Source organism: Triticum urartu, chromosome 7A, assembly GCF_056163025.1.
Source record: "Triticum urartu cultivar PI428250 chromosome 7A, HENAU_Tu73, whole genome shotgun sequence".
In the NCBI taxonomy this organism is placed as follows: Eukaryota; Viridiplantae; Streptophyta; class Magnoliopsida; order Poales; family Poaceae; genus Triticum; species Triticum urartu.
The window spans coordinates 639,020,674-639,041,173 of record NC_141879.1 but is presented as its reverse complement, the minus strand read 5'-3'; positions in this window follow the sequence as shown (position 1 = coordinate 639,041,173).

The following is a 20,500-nucleotide window of genomic DNA, read 5'->3' as shown; positions in this document are numbered from 1 at the left end:
GTGTTAGGGCACCCCTAGCACCGCTACTTGTCATGTCATGCATCGCTATGCATTCGTTTGCGTTATATTCATTATTTCTTCCCCCTCTTCTCTCCGATAGGCTATGAGACCGACCCCTCTCTCCTGCCAGAGCAAACAGGCAAGGCCCCCTTGATCACCAGATATCGCCTATTCTTCTCTCTACTACTTGCATTAGAGTAGTGTAGCATGTTACTGCTTTTCGTTAATCCTATTTTGATGCATAGCCTGTCCTTGCTACTACTGTTGTTACCTTTACCTGCTATCCTAATGCTTAGTATAGGATGCTAGTGTTCCATCAGTGGCCCTACACTCTTGTCCGTCTGCCATGCTATACTACTGGGCTGTGATCACTTCGGGAGGTGATCACGGGCATATGCTATATACTTTATACTGTTACATTACTTATGATACTGTTCGGAGTTGGGGGCTGAAGGGGCAGGTGGCTCCATCTCGATAGAGGTGGGCCTGGGTTCCCCATGGCCCCCGACTGTTACTTTGTGGCGGAGCGACAGGGCAGGTTGAGGCCACCTAGGAGAGAGGTGGGCCTGGCCCTGGTCGGCGTTCGCGGATACTTAACACGCTTAAAGAGATCTTGGTACTTGATCTGAGTCTGGCTACTGGCCTATACGCACTAACCAACTACGCGGGAACAGTTATGGGCACTCAACGTCGTGGTATCAGCCGAAGCCTTCGTGATGTCAGCGACTGAGCGGCGCGCGCCGGGTTGGACTGGAACGCCTGCTCTTGTATAAGGGAGGCTAGGTCTGCTCACCGGCCGCGTACGCAACATGCAGGTGTGCAATGGGCGATGGGCCCAGACCCCTGTGCCATAGGATTTAGACCGACGTGCTGACCTCTCTGTTGTGCCAAGGTAGGACTGTGACGTGTTGATCTTCCGAGGCTGGACATGACCCCGACAAGTGTGTCAGGACAAAGGGGATAAAGCGTGTTGGGAAATGTGGTGCACCCCTGCAGGGAAGTTTATCTATTCGAATAGCTGTGATCTTCGATAACAGGACGACTTGGAGTTGTACCTTGACCTTATGACAACTAGAACCGAATACTTAATAAAAATACACCCTTCCAAGTGCCAGATACCACCGTTGATCGCTCTCTCACAGGGCGACGAGGGGAGGATCATCGCTTAGGATTATGCTATGCGATGTTACCTGGCAAACTTACCTTCTGCTCTCTTCTACATGCTGCAAGATGGAGGTGGCCAGAAGCATAGTCTTCGATAGGACTAGCTATCCCCCTCTTATTCCGGCATTCTGCAGTTCAGTCCACATATGATACTCTTATTCCATTTGATACCAATGCATACATATGTAGTGTAGTTCCTTGCTTGCGAGTACTTTGGATGAGTACTCACGGTTGCTTTGCTCCCCCTTTCCCCCCTTCCGATACCCGATTGTTGCAACCAGAAAATGGAGTCCAGGAGCCAGACACCACCGTCGATGACGACTACTACTACTCGAGAGGTGCCTACTACTACGTGTAGCCCACTGACGACGACCAGGAGTAGTTTAGGAGGATCCCAGGCAGGAGGCATGTGCCTCTTTCGATCTGTATCCCAGTTTGTGCTAGCCTTCTTAAGGCAAACTTGTTTAACTTATGTCTGTACTCAGATATTGTTGCTTCCGCTGACTTGTCTATGATCGACCTCTTGGATTCGAGCCCTCGAGGCCCATGGCTTGTAATATGATGCTTGTATGACTTATTTTATTTGTAGAGTTGTGTTCTGATATCTTCCCTTGAGTCCCTAATCTTGATCGTACACGTTTGCGTGTATGATTAGTGTACGATTGAATCGGGGGCGTCACACCAAGTCCCCCCCCCCCCCGATAACTGTGGCTCAAACCCCTCCCACCGTCCGACGCCAATTTCTATTGGATCTCTTCCCCGCGTGAGTTCGTCGGCCACTCTCGATCCAACCACCATTCCCGTTGCTCCAGATATCCGCGATCACCCCCAATTGCCATTGTCATGCCCATCCTCTGCCGGTTGACTGAGCTAAATCTGGCAGGTTTCGAGGTAGGGATCCTATGCTAGGCATCTAGGAGCAATGGTAACAAGTACACATGAGTTCACCCAGGTTTAGGCTCTCTTGGAGATAATACCCTATGTCCTACTTGTGTTTATTGCATCGGGGTGTAGTACATAGTACATGTGTCTACCAAGAGATTGTAATGTGTTTTCTATGAGCCTGACCCCTTGGTTTATATAGGCACTAAGGGGTCCTAGGGTTTCGGCACGACCAGACCACAACTAAGTTGGTCACTAATGACTTGTAAGGCCCACTCCACTAGAAGGTCGCCTACCAGTGGCATGGAAGGCACAGACTACCAATAGGCGCTTACCAGTTTCACGATACTAGTGGCAGATAAATCGATGATAGAGATCACGATCCGTGGGGTCGTCCAACTAGCTAATCAGATTGCAGCATCACCTTTGTCTAGTGTTGCGTCGACAAAACAATGTCGAGTGTTACACTCAGCAAGGCCCTTTGATATAACTTTTACAAATATAATACTTGTATACCAAATACATCTTTTCATCTTAAATACATAAATACATTACATGTAATACACTACACATATGTTTTTATTGGATTTTGCACAATTGTTTAGTTGATTTACAATATTCAAAAGCTTAAATGCCTAGAAATGCATTTAATCTTTTAAATATAGCAAATAGACCCAAAAATGCCAAAATTTGACATGATACATGTAATGGTGTGTGCTGAATGGAAAAATTTGAAGGCCAACAGACGAAGCAACAGTCACTTTGCATGCAAATCTATCTTGTTCCTTCTTGAAACCTAGTTTCTTCATGAGAGATGGACCAGTTTGTAAGCAATTCAAGAGAAACTTTTGCAAAACCATCTCAATTTTTACCCCTGCCTCCAGGGTACATATCATAACACCATGCCAAGTTTCATGACTTTGAGGCTTATTTTGAATTTCCAAGGCTTAAAATCCAATAACCACCATGTCAGTGTTCGAGTCTCGGCTACTTGGTGTCTAGGAATCATCCTCTTTCCTTACACACTAGTAGAAAAAAGGGCTTTGTTCCAAGCTCAGTGCACCCTTTAGTCCCGGTTGCGTTACGAACCGGGACTAATGTGAGCATTAGTCCAGGTTCGAGCGGCTAGGGCGTCGGGAAGGTATTAGTCCCGGTTCAAATGGGACCTTTAGTCCCGGTTTGAGACATGAACCGGGACTAAAGGGCGTGATGCCCTTTAGTCCCAGTTCGTGTCTCAAAATGGGACTAAAGATTAGACCTTTAGTCCCGGTTTGAGACATGAACCGGGACTAAAGGGTGCGATTCCTTTTAGTCCCCGTTCGTGTCTCAAACCGAGACTAAAGGGGTCTCAATTTTGTTTGTTTGGTTTTCCATTTGTTTTCTGTTTTTAGTTTCTATTTTAAATTTCTTATATCTTTTAGGATATTTGATGTTCTTGAGTGATTCTTTTTGCATTAGATTCAAAATTTTATCTAGTTTCTGTTTGTGCCATTAGTTTTCAAATTTGAATGATTTAAATATGAATTGTTAAAATTTTCTACAAACCCTATATTGTGAATAATTTGAGTTTAAAAATAGATTTTAATTTAATTCTTTTTGCTCCTAGTAACATGTCAGATTGTTGTCACAGTAAGATTTATTTGGTTATTTTTAGAATAATTTATATTAGGATTTTAATTAAAACAGTATTGATTTGCTTATATAGTTGTTTTAGTCCTTTAATTGTTGTTTTCAATTATTTTTAGTTAAAAAGTAATTCTTTTTGCCACTTTAAAAGAACGTGACTTTGGCTTGGTTAACCTTAGTTATGACTCTGGCTGGGACGGTGCTAGCAAGATGTAGTCGACGGTAGGATTGGATGGACACCATCCCGGACTAAAGGGGTTCAACCCCCCCCCCCCCTGTGTATCGCCATTTCAGTTTTGAAAAAAAGAAAAGAAAATGACAAAAAACAAAATTTCCAGCACAAAAATCAGGTTCCGATTTCGACGGCCCGTAGGCCATTTTGCAAATTTTTAGAATCCTCAAATTCTGAAAGGAAAAAAGTTATCCTCAAATTTATGTTTTCTGAATGTTTGGTCAAACTCTGGTCAAACTACTTATTCAAGAAATATTAGTGTTACTAAATAATTATTGGTTTTAAGAATAATAGTTTCAAACTCAAACGGTTAAACGTGTGACTTCATGCTCAAGTTCAACTCCTTAATAGGTTTGACAACTTATTATTGTAAGGAAAACAACAAGTGTAGACTTGGAAACGAGGGTGAATAGATATTGGAAGTTAAGCGTGGAGTAATGAGAGGATGGGTGACCGGCCAGGAAGTTAGACGATTTGGAATGATGAGGGGTGAATAGAGATTAGAGATTAAATTGAGCAGTGATGAGGGGTGATTAGAGATTAAATTGTCAAATAATTTAGAAATTTGAAAATCGGGAAAAAAATTCAAATTTGTTTTCAAAAAAATTCCATTAGTCCTGGTTGGTGTTACCAACCGGGACTAAAGGTGGAGCTCCAGAGAGCGTCCACGTGGAGCCCTTTAGTCCCGGTTTGTAAGCGAACCGGGACTAAAGGTCTTTGGCTTTAGTCCTGACCCTTTAGTCCTAGAGATTAAATTATCAGTGATGATGGGTGATTAGAGATTAAATTGTCAAATAATTTAGAAATTTGAAAATCGGGATAAAAATTCATAAAAAAAATCCAAAAAAATTCTGAACCAGGCTTTAGTCCTGGCCCTTTAGTCCCTGTTCCGTTTTCTACTAGTGACATAAGGACTAAAGATATACTAAATTCCTCTAATAAGAGTTTTCAACCCCCTTCTTGCCATAATTTCATGTACTCTCAGTTCAAATTTGTAGTATATCCATTAAATGCCTAGAAATGCACATAAAAAGGCCAAATTTTGAAAATTAAACATGTAATGGTGTGTTGAGTGTGAAAAACAATTGAAGGCCAATGAAGGAACCAGCGGTTGCCTTGCATGCAAACCTAATTCATTCCTTTGTGAAACCATGTTTTTTCCTCGGATATGATCTGGTTTTTGAGCAGTCTATCTAAAAACTTTTACGTAACATTCTCGATTTTTCCGTAGGTTTTAGGGGCCATATCATGACACCATGTCAAGTTTCATGATTTTTAGGCTTGGTTTGAATTTCCAAGAAATAAAATGCCAATAAACACCATGTTGGTGTCCAAGTCTCGACCACCCGGTGTCTTTGGACTTCTCTTCTTTCCTTGCATAAGGCTTAAACATAGACTAATTGCCACCAATTTCATGACCTAGAGTTCAAATTTTAATTACAACCATTAAATTTTAAAAATGCATTTGACCAATTTTTGAAATGGTACGCATAATGGTGTGTGCTGAGTGTGGGAACTTATGAAGGCCGCTGGAGGAAGCAATGGCCACTTCGCCTGCAAACCTGACCCAAGAAGAAAGAAAGGAAAGAGTGAAGAAAATAAATAAAAAATAAAGAAATAAAAAATAGAGAAAGGGTAACAAAATTTAGATAAGAAAGCGAAAATAAAAGAAAGAGAAGAGAAGAAAACAAAGAAGAGAAAGGAAAAAAGAACACTTGTTTGCCGAGTGCCTATCAAAAGGCACTCACCAAAAGTGACTTCATAGCCACCCTTCCATCCAACCACGGTGATGGCACACACGTGTCACGTTGTTTGTCGAGGGCTCATCAGAAGACACTTGCTGTGGGGTCGCTTTGCTGAGCTTCGTCGCTTTGTGAAGTGTTTCTTTTTCACACTCAGCCTAGGTCGGCTTTCCGAGTGTATAAAGTTTGCATAGAGTTTTTTGTCGGCACTGGTTTTAGGTGGTTTTTGCAAAGTGCTTGACATAATGCACTCGGCAAACAACTGAACAATCGAACAATCGACGTAAAACGATTTTACCATAGTGCCTACTTGTATTTGAACATGTGGTAACTGTCATATCATCACAATTATACCTAAGAAATCATGACTGACATATCAGATAAATATCTCTAGTCAAAATATTACGTCCTTCAAAATACACAGGGATTAGTGTGCTATCAAATAAAATTAGGACCAATAAAAGTTTCAATCTCTTCGTTCAATTTTCCTCTTTTGATCAGGGGACAATTGCATTTTTGCCCTCAGTTGGTTCCTACCCATGGATTTTGCCCTGAATTTTCGAGCTTGCTTAGTTTTGCCCTTACTTTTTCTTAGGTTGCCCGAATGCCCTTATGTGAAGATTCCGTCCGGTCAATGGTGTTTGACTGCTACTTTGGATCAGACTGCCCCTGATAGCTGGCAAAGGGGTTGTGACACTTACATGTGGGACCCACCAGAAAAAAACAAAAGAGAAAATAGACATCACCCCTCTCTCTTACAAGTGGGATTGACGCAACAAAAACAAAAGAAATGAACAAACCACACACCCCTCTCTCTCTCTTACATGCAGGACACACCAGAAAAGGCAAATAATATATCTCTCTCTCTCTCCTCTTCATCTCCTACATCCCCACGGGGGAGATGGTTGGCCGCGCGGCTACCAACGGCCGGCATGCGAGGAGGCAAGGCAGCATCCGGGGCGGGAGTGAAGAGCCACACCGCACATGTGGTTGCTTCCATGGCCGCCAGCGTCGCCACGAAGGCCACGGATGCAACGCCATTGCCGATCTCCACCAACTCGGGCCGCCAATCTACATGCATGTGGACAACCGCCTCCCCAAGCTCCGGGACCATGTCCATAAGGTTCGCGACGCTCCGGCTCATCCCCCGGACAAGGTATTCGGTCGGGTATGGCCCCGCCGAGATGCTACAAACCTCGAATCTCCGTGGGAGAATTGATTTTAACCCCCCTTGTTCGATGGCCTTTGATCTTAGACCCCTTTGTTTCTTCGCCTCCCTCCGAGACCCCCAGTACCACTTAATTCTAGCTGATTGCCCCCTTGGCATCGTTATTTGTTCAGTTAGCTAGTAATGAAAAAAACACTAGTCTTACAATATTCCTCTTTGACTAATCTGCCCTCGTACAGTTTCGTCAAGAACCTAGCACCGGAGTTTTCCGCTTGAGAGGGCTATCATGTTCGTTCTTTTCTTCTCCCTTCACCGCGACCAGCAGCCAGAGCCACCGCGCCCCACCGGTCGTGCCCCCTGCAGCTCCGTCGCGTCCCCTCCCTCCCCATCCGCCGCCCTCCATTGTTGTCCCAAGGCAAGGCAAGCTTCTCCCCTTTTGTTTTCCATGTATTTTTTGTGGTTCCTCTTGTACAATTGTCTAAATCGTAGGAACTCTAGGTGACGAGGGAGATTGATATGGGGAATTGAGTGGGAGGGGTTGGATCTGTAAAGGGGTATGATGGATCTGAAAAGATTGACATGTGTACTTATGTCTATTCTTTTCTCCATTCGATGCTTATGTACTAACAATTTTGTTAAACATGCAACAGGGGGTATGAGCAACAGCTAGACAGAACTTGGGGGGTGGCTCATAGGGAGGCGAGTGAACAAAGGGGTCTAAGATCGAAGGCGAGCGAACATGGGGGGTTAAAATAAATTCTCCCAATCTCCGCCTTGGATCTCCAGTCTCCATGGCCTATTCACTATAGATGTCACGTCCCCAGCCTTCGCATCGCCTTAGATAGCTCTGTGTGGGACTCCCGAAGATGCCTTGTACCTCCTCGCCGAGGACCTCGACCCCAAGCACCCCTTCCCGCGCGAGTGTGCTCCGGCCATCACCTCCACCTGCCATTGCGATGCCTCCGACCTCCTCTGCAAATTCAGGACGCCTCCGTGCACTTGTGGCATTATGCACCTCCTTCTGCCCCTCCCCTCTTTCCTCTCCGTACCCCCTAGCTCTCCATGCCTCGCGCCACCAGCTTCCACCGCGGGAGCTCGCCGTGTTGTCCCCCGGCCGGTGTTCAAACGTTGTCTGGGACCCTTAGACTAATTATAGGAGAACTACTAATTTGCCTAACCCCCTTACTAATTAGGCACTGAATTTTGGCCCCACACCCCACTAACCCCTCTTAGTTATAGTTATATTAAATTAGTTTCGCTACTTAGCTAACTACAACCACTCTATGACAATGGGACCTACCTCTTTTTAAAATTTATTTTCATAGGTGGGTCCCATATGTAAGGGACTTGGCTAGGGAAGGAGTTTTTTTGTTTTCAAAACTAGGCCCCGCATGTAAGTGACAAAACCCCTTTGCCAGCTACCAGGGGCAGTTTGGTCCAAAGTAATGGTCAAACGTCTTTGACAGACGGAATGTTGATGGAGGGGCATTTGAGCGACCTGAGAGAAAGAAGTAAGGGCAAATCTGATGAAGCTCGAAAAGTAAGAGCAAAGTGGGTAGGAACCAATTAGCGAAAAAAATGCAACTGTCCCTTTGATGAGGCTCTCTCGCCGGTGTTGAGGCCTTGAGGCTATGCCAAATGCAATGAAGACTCTGACCCCCACATAAAAGGAAAACTAAATGGTCTGTCGTGAGGACAAGATGTCATGATTTGACCATAATTAATTATGTGACTTTGATGAGCTTGCTATTTTGTGTACTTCTTGGTCATTGTACTCTGGATCATTCCAGGATTTCCGTGCCAGGCTAAATTCATCCATGTTCGGCTACTGAGAAGAATCGATCCTTTTTTTGCGAGGTGAGAAGAATCTATCCTTATTACTTTGTTTATTACAGTTTTAAATATATTGCAATCAATAGATCTCCATTGTTATATTTAAGATATTTCAGTTAATACATTCTCAAATATGTGGACATTTTTTCCCGATTGTAGTTTTGAATGCACATTGTTGTTTTGTTAAAAAAGAGTCAGGTCAACATTGTTATTTCATGCTCCTATGTTTAATAATGAGACAAACAAATGGTTTGTGAGGTAAACATTTTTCTAGACTTGGATGTTAATGTAGACGTCGCTATTACATCCTCTCCTCATCATGTACGAAAATGGTCATGCAATTAAAGAGACACATCAAAGCATGTATGCACCTCAATCTTACTTCATTTGTTGTTATCTGACGACCAATGGCGAGCTGTACGCATTTAAGCCCAGATTTACGTCATACTAATCATCATTACTAGTCTTCTCAACCATATGGGTATCCCCTTTACTATTGCTATATGAACATGGTCGTCATATATATTTGGCTAAAAATAGACAATGAGGTGAGCTATAGACTTGGCCAGTACACTTGTAGAAAAGGGGTCTAACGTGAAGCACATTAGTGCCGGTTTGTATTTGAGCCGGCACTAATGTATACATTAGTGCCGGTTCCAACGGCTAGCCGGGCCGCTTTCATTAGTACCGGTTCGTGGCGAACCTTTAGCACCGGTTCGTGCCACGAACCGGTACTAATGAGAGTGGTGGCAGGATGTTGTCAGACTGGGGCCCCTCCAGCCCCTTTAGTACCGGTTCTTGGCACAAACCGGTATAAAGGTCGTCCTGCATAAACCCTTCGTCCACCCGAGCTCGCTCTGTTCTTCCCCTTTCCCCTCTCCTCTCTCTGTTCTTCCCCTCTTCCTCTCGAGCTCATCACACATTTTGCCCAAAATTTGTCAAGATTTGAAGGCCCCCATCCATTCAAATGATCACAAAGGTTAGCAACTTTGTCCTTTCATCTCTCATTGCTAGATTAGCTCTTGCAATGCTTTATATAGTGATTAATTTGTGAGTTTAGTAATTTGGGAGGATATATATATGTGCTAGTATTTGATTTATATGCAATTTGAGGTAAAAAATAACACTTAGTTTGCATATGTAGGTGTGGTTTACTTAGTGCCTTCTAAATCTCCGTCGTAACCACTGTCGATCGCCCGCACCGTCCCGTCGCCGGCACCACCTTGTGGTGAGCCTCTTGTTCATGAAATTTTATATAAAAATTGATGTTTGTGTGATTTGGATATATAGTTACTCGTATAATTATCTTACCCGTATGTTGTTTGTTATACATATAGTGCCATGGTTTTGATATCCGTCCCCGTCGGCCCTCGTCCTTGTTATGATTCGGATGTGGTATATATATTCTCTTTTAAAACTAGTTGCATTTCGTGTTTATGACAAATTATGCCCATCAAGTTGACATAGATATTTGTATGTAGGAGGTAGTTGAACCGGAAATTCCAACCGACCCTATTGTCGAGAGGTTAAATTTAGTTGAAAGAGAAAACGAGGATTTGAAGGAAAAATTGAAAAGAATTAAGGGGGAGAAGATGGAATTGGAGTTGCATGTTGCCGATGTCGTCGATGATCAAAAGATCAAGATGGAGAAAATGCGCTTGAAGATTAGAAAGATTAGAAAATATGCCATCGATAGTGAGGCTTGGTATCATTATGCTGTTGGATCCATTGTTACCTTAGTTGCGATCTTGATCGTATTTGTTGTTGCATTTAAATGCTTTAGCTAGAGAGTTATTTGTTTGTTGCATTTAAGTGTTGTATGAACTTTATGTATGAACTTGTATTAATTTGGTCTATTCGGTGTTGTGTAATGAAGATGAGCCGGCAATGGATGTACGATGACCGATGCTCTCCCCAGTTCGTTGAGGGCATGCATACTTTTCTGCTTGCGGCTAAGGCAAACAAGCGGGCGGATGGTTTTATGCCTTGTCACAATTACTCTACGTCAAGAACCATTCACATCCACCTGTTTAAGTCCGGTTTCATGCCCCACTATAATGTTTGGACCAAGCATGGAGAAAGAGGGGTTATGATGGAAGACAATGAAGAAGAAGAGGACGACGACAGCTATCCTGGCCATGGGTTCCCTGAATACGATGATACAACAATGGGGGAAGAAGCTGAGCCGGTAATGCGGGAAGAAGCTGAGCAGGCAATGCGGGAAGAAGCTGAAGAAGAGGCATCAGATGAGCCCGTTGATGATCTAGGTCGGGCCATTGCCGATGCAAAGAGAAACTGCGCAAGTGATTTGGAGAAGAAGAAGTTGCAGCGCATGTTAGAGGATCACAAAAATTTGTTGTACCCGAATTGCGTAGGTGACAAGAAAAAGCTGGGCACCACACTGGAATTGCTGCAATGGAAGGCAGAGAATGGTTTATCTGACAAGGGATTTGGAAAGTTGCTGGTAATGATAAAGGATATGCTTCCAAAGGACAACGAATTGCCCGAGAGTACGTACGAAGCAAAGAAGGTTGTCTGCCCTCTAGGGTTAGAGGTGCAGAAGATACATGCATGCCCTAATGATTGCATCCTCTACCGCGGTGAGTACGAGGATTTGAACGCTTGCCCGGTATATGGTGCATTGCGCTATAAGATCAGCCGCGATGACCCTGGTGATGTCGAGGGCGAGCGCCCCAGGAAAAAGATTCCTGCCAAGGTGATGTGGTATGCTCCTATAATACCACGGTTGAAACGTTTGTTCCAAAACAAAGAGCATGCCAAGGCGATGCGATGGCACAGAGAAGACTGTAAGAAAGACGGAAAGTTGAGAGTATCAGCTGACGGGTCGCAGTGGAGAAAAATCGAAAGAAAGTATGGGAAGGAGTTTGCAGATGACGCAAGGAGCGTATGGTTTGGTCTAAGCGCAGATGGAATTAATCCTTTTGGGGAGCAGAGCAGCAACCATAGCACCTGGCCTGTGACTCTATGTTTGTATAACCTTCCTCCTTGGTTGTGCATGAAGCAGAAGTTCATTATGATGCCAGTGCTCATCCAAGGCCCTAAGCAACCCGGCAACGACATTGATGTGTACCTAAGGCCATTAGTTGAAGAACTCTTACAACTGTGGAATGGAACAGGTGTACGTGCGTGGGATGAGCACATGGGGGAAGAATTTAACCTAAAGGCGTTGCTGTTCGTGACCATCAATGATTGGTCTGCTCTCAGTAACCTTTCAGGACAGACAAACAAGGGATACCGCGCATGCACGCACTATTTGGACGATACCGACGGTATATATTTGGCTAATTGTAAGAAGAATGTGTACCTGGGACATCGTCGATTTCTTCCGAGCAGGCATCCCGTAAGAAATAAAGGCAAGCATTTCAAAGGTGAGGCGGATCACTGGACGAAGCCTCGTCACCGTACTAGTGCTGATGTACATGATATGGTCAAGGATTTGAAGGTGCTCTTTGGAAAGGGTCCTGGTGGACAACCTGTTCCGAATGACGCTGACGAACGCGCACCCATGTGGAAGAAGAAATCTATATTTTGGGACCTGCCCTATTGGAAAGACCTAGAGGTCCGCTCCGCAATCGACGTGATGCACGTGACGAAGAATCTTTGTGTGACCCTGCTTGGCTTCTTGGGCGTGTATGGGAAGACAAAAGATACACCTGAGGCACGAGAGGACCAGCAACGTATCCACGGAAAAGACGGCATACATCAGGGTCATGCAAGTTACGCTCTTACCAAAGAAGAGAAGGAAATCTTCTTTGAATGCCTGCTCCGTATTAAGGTACCGTTTGGCTTCTCGTCGAATATAAAGGGAATAATAAACATGGCAGAGAAAAAATTCCAGAACCTGAAGTCTCATGACTGCCACGTGATTATGACGCAACTGCTTCTGGTTGCATTGAGGGGGCTTCTACCGGAAAACGTTCGATTAGCCATTGTGAAGCTATGTGCATTTCTCAATGCAATCTCTCAGAAGGTAATCGATCCAGAAATCATACCAAGGTTAGAGAATGATTTGGTGCAATGTCTTGTCAGTTTCGAGTTGGTGTTCCCACCATCCTTCTTCAACATCATGACGCACGTCCTAGTTCACCTATGCGAAGAGATTAACGTTTTGGGTCCTGTATTTCTACACAATATGTTCCTCTTTGAGAGGTTCATGGGAGTCTTAAAGAAATATGTTCATAACCGTGCTAGGCCAGAAGGAAGCATCTCCAAGGGCCGTCAAAATGAGGAGGTCATTGAGTTTTGTATTGACTTTATTCCTGACCTTAAGCCGATTGGTGTTCCTGAATCGCGGCATAAGGGCAGACTGGATGGAAAAGGCACGCTATGAGGGGAACAAATAATATGTATGGACGGACATTCTCTCACTGAAGCACACTACACAGTTCTACAGAATTCTGCCTTGGTGGCTCCGTATATGGATGAACACAAGAATTTGCTACGCTCCAAACACCCGGAGCGGTCTGATGACTGGATTACACGTGAACAAACCAGGAGTTTCGCCAGCTGGTTGCAGACACGTAACATGCATGACACCTCTATTGAAGATGACCTGTACTTGCTATCCCAGTTACCATCTTCGAATATAATGACTTTCAAAGGGTACGAGATAAATGGTAATACATTTTACACGATTGCCCAAGATAAGAAGAGCACCAACCAAAACAGTGGTGTCCGCTTTGATGCAGAAACCAAGACGGGAAAGGAAACATATTATGGTTATATACATGACCATCGACGTGGTTTGAAGGTCCCTTTGTTTCGGTGCAAATGGGTCAATATGACACGAGGCGGCGTAACGGAAGACTCGTAGTACGGAATGACAACAGTGGATCTCAACAATCTTGCGTATGCAGACGAACCATTCGTCCTAGCCAATGATGTGGCACAGGTTTTCTATGTGAAGGACATGTCTACCAAGCCAAGAAAAAGAAAAGATAAGAAAGCGAATGCATCGTACGATGAGTCAAAGCGGCACATAGTTCTTTCTGGGAAGAGAAACATCGTGGGAGTGGATGACAAGACAGACAAGTCAGAAGATTATGAAAAGTTTGATGAAATTGCTCCATTCACAGTGAATATTGACCCGAGCATCCCGTTAAATGATGAAGATTTTCCATGGTTACGGCGCAAAGGGACACACGCGAAGAAAAAATTTCACACCCAAAGATCTGTGATATGATCGGCTTCACTATCATCACTTTCTTCTGTGTTTCACACCCAGAAGGGAATCTCTGTAATAGTTAGGGTAGTTAATTATGTGTTTTGGCATTTGAAACGCGAAGAAATTTTATGTGAAACAAATTCTTTCATGCCTTCACTGATTTTTAAAGTTAAGTTATTTACAAACTAGTGATTCACACTAATTTCAAATAATTCAAAATTTAAACTATTCAAATTTGAAAACTACGGGCACTAACAGAAAGTTTGTAATTTTTTGTACCTAAAGCAAAAATATTCACATAGAAACTCTAAATACACAAAAAAACAACTCAAAAATAAATAAAGCAAAAAAAATTAAAAAAAGCCCGCCTACTAGGCCAAAGCGGCCGGCATACGACTAGAAACCCAACCTGTTGTTTGGCCAGGATGCAGGCCCGCAAAGACCCAGTAGGCCTACAGGGCAGCACAGAACATGTAGGCCCAGTAGGCCTACTTTGGAGAGGAGCTCGAGAGAGCTACCGCACGGGGGTTTATAAACCAGTGCGGTCGCCCCTCGGCTAGCGAGGTGGGACTAAACTTGCCGCACCGCACCTGCGCCAGCGCACCCCCTTTAGTACCGGGTCGTGCCACGAACCGGTACTAAAGGGGGGGGCCTTTAGTACCGGTTGGAGCCACCACCCGGTACTAAAGGGGGTCGCTTCCCGCCGCTTGGCCTGGCCAAAACAGGCCTTTAGTACCGGTTGGTGGCTCCAACCGGTACTAAAGGCCCCTCCTATATAAACAACACTTACGAAAATTTCAGTTTCTCATCTGCTTCTTCTCCTCTGCACCGTCGCCCGCCGCGCCCCCCCGTACGTCTCCATCCCTCGTCGCCGCCCCGTCCCCGTCGTCGCCGCCCCGTCGTCACCGCCGCCCCGTCCCAGCCCGTCCCACGTCGTCCCCATCCCCATCGTCGCCGCCCCGTACGTCCCCGTCATCGTCGCCGCCCCGGCCCGTACGTCCCCGTCCCCGTCAACGCCGCCCCGTCCCTGTCCCCGTCGTCGTCATCCCCGTCGTCGCCGCGCCCGTCGCCACCCCCCGTCGCCTCTCGCCTCGCCGATGAGCGCGCACACACACACACTTGTTAGAAATTTTTCTGTTTTTTAGAAATTGTTACAAATTTTTCTGTTTTTTAGAAATAGTTAGAAATGTTAGAATTGTTAGAATAGTTAGAAATGTTAGAATTGTTAGAATAGTTAGAAATGTTAGAATTGTTAGAAATTTTTCTGTTTTTTAGTTATAGAAATAGTTATAAAAAAGTTAGAATTGTTAGAAATTTTTTTGTTTTTTAGAAATTGTTAGAAATTTTTCTGTTTTTTAGAAATAGTTAGAAATGTTAGAATTGTTAGAATAGTTAGAAATGTTAGAATTGTTAGAAATTTTTCTGTTTTTAGTTATAGAAATAGTTATAAAAAAGTTAGAATTGTTAGAAATTTTGCTTTTTTTAGTTCTAGAAATATTAGAAATGTTAGTTATATAGAAATGTTAGAAATTTTAGTTATCAAAATCCAATCATTAAAAAAATGTTACTTTTTGCGGGCATATAGCTAGTATTTGTTCTCGACGATGCCCGGCCCGCATCCTCGTCGTCGACCCGTCCGCGACGACGTCCGACTGACCCATGTCCGGGACTGGGCTCCGCCGGGTTGGCACTGGGAGGTGCTGCCTGGAGGGGCGTGCCGCTTGATGAGGAACCCGGCCCCGGGTCCCGTCGTCGACCCTGATCTCATTTGGTGGCGTTCGCGTGGGCCAGTTTCAGTGCGGAGGGAGCCGGCCCCGCCGGAGGTGGTACGTCGCCGTGTCAGGGAGGAGGACGAGCACGTCCATCGCTATATGGTTGCGTTAGAGGGCGGCAGGTTCTCCAATACCTGGCAGTTTCTTCAGGGATCTCACTTCAGCTATGATCCTGTGAGGGTTCCTTCTCTTTGGGTGTCCACTGCCCGCGCCGCAGGAACCGCGAGTGTCCTAGATTCTTCTGTAGTATTCGATCTTTATTAGCTACCTAGCCAGTGATGTACTCGATATATAATATTCAAGACGATGTATTCGAGATTATATATTATTCGAGATGATGTATTCGAGATTATATCTATTATTCGAGACGATGTATTCGAGATTATATCTATTATTCGAGACGAGGTATTCGAGATTATATCTATTATTCGAGACGATGTATTCGAGATTATATCTATTATTCGAGACGATGTATTCGAGATTATATCTATTATTCGAGACGATGTATTCGAGATTATATCTATTATTCGAGATGATGTAATTTGAATACTAAATTGTTTTATATTTCTTTTGGCATAGTTAAATAAAAGCTATGGCGGACAATACCAACAAAGAGGGAGAACAGACCATGTTCGATATAATACGCGGGCTAGATGATGATCAGAATGAAGAAGATTATGACGGCTCCGAATTTCTAAACAACACCGGAGAGGGTGATATGATATTCGATCGCGACGACCGAATTGATGAAGTCATGAACTACGATTATGACAACACCGGAGAGGTATATATATTTATATAAGCAGGCATCTGGTGATCATCACATGTTTTAAATGAGTTGAAGATATATTAACGAATCGATCTTTCTTCTTTCAGCCATCCGGATCGAGCAAATCTTCAGGCAAAAGGACGAAATGAGGCCCGAACAAAAAGTTAAAGGAGGGCGTAAAGTATAATATCGAGGCAATCAAACGTAATGGCGAACCATTAGCGCCTAAGAAGATTGCGGACAAGTTCGTTCGTCAGTGCGCAGTTCTTGTGAAGGACCAACTCCCGATCTCCCTTCAAGAATGGAGAAAGCCAGCAAAGCCACGTCCAGATCTTACTTTTGTCGACGACAGACAAAAAAGTCTGCTTTGGGATACTCTCATGGAACATTTCACCCTACCAGATCATTTCACAGAAGCAGATGTGCAGAAAGTCAAGGACGCTGCTCTTAGGAAGATGGCGGTTGCATTCAAGAACCACAAGAATCGTGAATGGGACAAGTACGTCAAGGGAGGAAGGAAGACTCCAGTATTCGAGGGAACACTAGAGAATCAAAGTGCTCATTGGGACGATTTCGTGAAATTCAAGGATTCAGAATTATCTAAGGAACGGTCAAGAATAAACAAGGCCAATGCCGCAAAAAAGGATAAGTTCCATAAGCTGGGGCCAGGTGGCTATGCGGTGGGAATGCCTAAGTGGGATAAGTCTGAGAAAGAGATGCTGGATGCAAGTGTCACTCCAGAAACATCGAGCTGGCCCCCCAGGTGCAGGACTTGGTTCTATGCGCATGGGGGGGAGTTGGACCCGAAGACAGGCAAAGTTTCCAAGAAGGCATGTCTGGACGGAGCCAAAGATAAGCTACTTGTTGCAATAGAAGAGGCTCGGTCCGGGTTGTTCGAGCCCAACAGAGAGAACGACGAGCTTACGCGTGCCCTGGGAAATCCTGAACACCCGGGAAGAACACGAGGCATGGGCGCTATTCCGTGGTATGAGGGGTTTTCGGACTAGAACGCCGACTACAGAACCCGTGCGAGAAAGAAGATTGCGAAGGAGAAGAAGAGGAAGATGGAGGAGGAGCAGAGGAAGCTCAACTATGAACGCCTTCAAGGCCTAGAATCAGCGCACGCGGACTTGGCAATCAAATTCCAGCGGCAGCAGGAGCAGATCGACTCACTTAGCCAGCAAAGGGGGTCTCAGCAGCTGCAGTAGCTAGCGGATGATCCAGCATTGGATACCATCGCCCCATCCATGCCGAGAAGCAGCGTGGGTTCCGCCCCATTTGACGCAATGCTGGATAGATACCCCATGGATGATATCGCGGAGAACACTAACTGCGAGCTACACTTCAAAATTAAGAACATATCCTTGAAGGTGGCGGATGGTGTTGCTTATACAAATTCCCCCGATGCAACCTTCCATTGCAACCCGATTCCAGCAGGCTATGCTCGTGTTGTGGTTGATGAGGTGGTGGACCAATATTCGGGGCTAGAGATTGACATTCCTGGAGGTGACGAGGAGCACACACTCGGAGATGCCAAACATCGTATCATCCTATGGAGAAAGGATTGCATCATATTTCGAAGGCCACCGACACCGCGTCACCCGACTCCTCATCGAAGTCCGCCACCGAGTCAGCAGACTCCCGCTCCTCCAAGTCCACCAACGCGTGAGGCCACTCCTCCTCCTCCAAGTCCGGCAAAGTGTCAGGCCACTCCTCCTCCAAGTCCGACACAGCGTCAGACGTCCACTCCTCCTCCAAGTCCGGCACAAGCTCAGGCCACTGCAAGTCCGGCACAGCTTCAGGCCACTCCTCCTTGTCCAACTCAGCCCCGTCAGCCGTCTCCGCCGCCTCAGCAATCGCAGAAGAGACACCCCGCAGCTATGGTGCATAGCGGTACGAGTCGAGGTCATAGTACAGGAAGTACAGGCGGAGGCAAGCGATATAAATATGGTCCAAACCTCACTACTCCTCTTCCTGTGAGGGCTTACGACAGGACCGAGGAGCAAACCAATGCCATAGTGCGGGCAGAAGTCGACGCCCATTTTGGACCGAAACCGCCACCGCCATCAAGGGTGAAAGTGCCTGTGGAAGTAGTTGACCACTTCATTCGTATGGCTCAACCACCAGCTCCTAAGCCTGTTGACACAGACTATGAGCGCCACATCAGGAAGTTACATCGACAACGTCTACAGAAGGAGGCGAGCTCGAGCTCGAGCAAACAACAAGCAGTTGTCAAAAAATGCGGGAAAACCGTTGCCCAGCTGGGAGAACAGGCGGCACAATCGATCCCCCCGCTTGTTGTGCCGCCAACAACACGTGACAGTACGCGCACCCAATATTATTGTGGCCAAACAGTTTACGTTCCCGAGGTGGGCGATGTGGTAATAACCCAAGAGCATATAATGCAGGCTGAAACTCTCAAAATCACTGTTGGACAACTCCTCGAGATCGAGGACATGCATGTGCTTAAAGAGGAGGAAATAAAATGGAAATATGCCCGGGGCCAACCTTTGGTCAAGCCAGAAGAGGTCAAGAAGCTCCCAACGAGAATGTATGAATTACATGAATGGTACATGGACATTACCAAGAGATCTGATCGAGAGTCCCTCATGGTGCAAGTCAAGAAGGATCATTACTACCATGAGAAACCTGTGACCGTTGAGTATTCTAAACTGTTTCAGTTATACAATCAAGACGCACTCGACAAATCTATCGTCAGTTGCTATTGTCTGTAAGTGATTTCTTTTTGTAATTTAAGTCTCAAGCTAGCTGTAGTGATCCTTTTGATCAATCATTACCTGTAATTATCCTCACTATATTCTTTTCTGTGCTATTATGCAGGATGAAGATGTATGAAATGAAAAAAGGTGGACGCTATGGCATTGGGTTCATTGACCCAAACACCGTTAATGAATACACATGGAAAATAAACAAGCATTATGAAAAGCAGGTAGAGGACAACATGCTAGAGTTCTTGAAGCGCCTCAAATACAATGAAGATATACTACTTCCTTACAACTTCTAGTGAGTCACACTTTCTTGTACTACAAATTCTCTGTTTTTGCCTACTAGCTAGCTACATGTTTTTGCTTACATATGCCCGCTTAATTAAGACATGCAAACGTGTGTGCATGCAGATTTCACTGGATCTTGTGTATCATTAAAGTTGACACCGGAACAGTTCAAATACTGGACTCGCTACTCAAAGCAAATAGTGACTATAACATCTTGTTTGGGATAGTCAACAGGTAATTTCAATCATTATTAACTATATATCTCGGCCTATTTAGTTCGTCATTTCATGATATGAACTATTTAATAACCCCTTTATTCATTTTCTTTGTCGGCGGACAGGGCTTGGGCAAGGTTCATCAGCGTCACGGAAGGCGAATGGAAACGACAGCTGAAATGGTTTCGACCCAAGGTAAGTAATTAAGTAGTACTAGCTAGCTAGCTAGCTAGCTGCCATCTCTTTAATTATCATGCTTGATTAATTATTATCTGATCAAATTAAATTCCATTCTCGTAATAAAGGCCCTGAAGCAGGCGCAGGGGACTGATCTGTGTGCATTCTGCGTTTGCGAGAACATTCGCATGATGGAGTCCGAAAGGAGCAGATCTCAAAGACAAGAATGGGTACGCTTGTCAGAACACTATTCACAATTTTTACACCATTATTGATATCTAGTCACACAACTAATACACATGCATATTGATCTCTTTCTTAACAGTTCAAAGAGGTGCGGGACAAGCTCCTAGAAACGGAGCGCGTAGAAGCACTTCAAGAGGAAATAGCGGGATTTTTGCTCGACCAGGTCATAAATCCGAAGGGAGAACACTATTACACGCTACCGCCCCCATCGACCAGGTCATGAACCACTTCCAATTGTCATCGTGCTCCGAAGGCACCAATTAGGCTAATGCCACTGGCTCCGAAGGCAACATGCATATGTAGGAGAAATTGTATATAGATATACAGGTGTGTATGTGTGAATTAATATGGTGGTTTGTGAGACATTGATGATATATATATGATTGGTTCTACTCGAAATTCTATATATATATATATGCATAACGTGTACAATGTGTAGTACCGTAAAATACCAGCAAACGAAAAAGAATTAAAA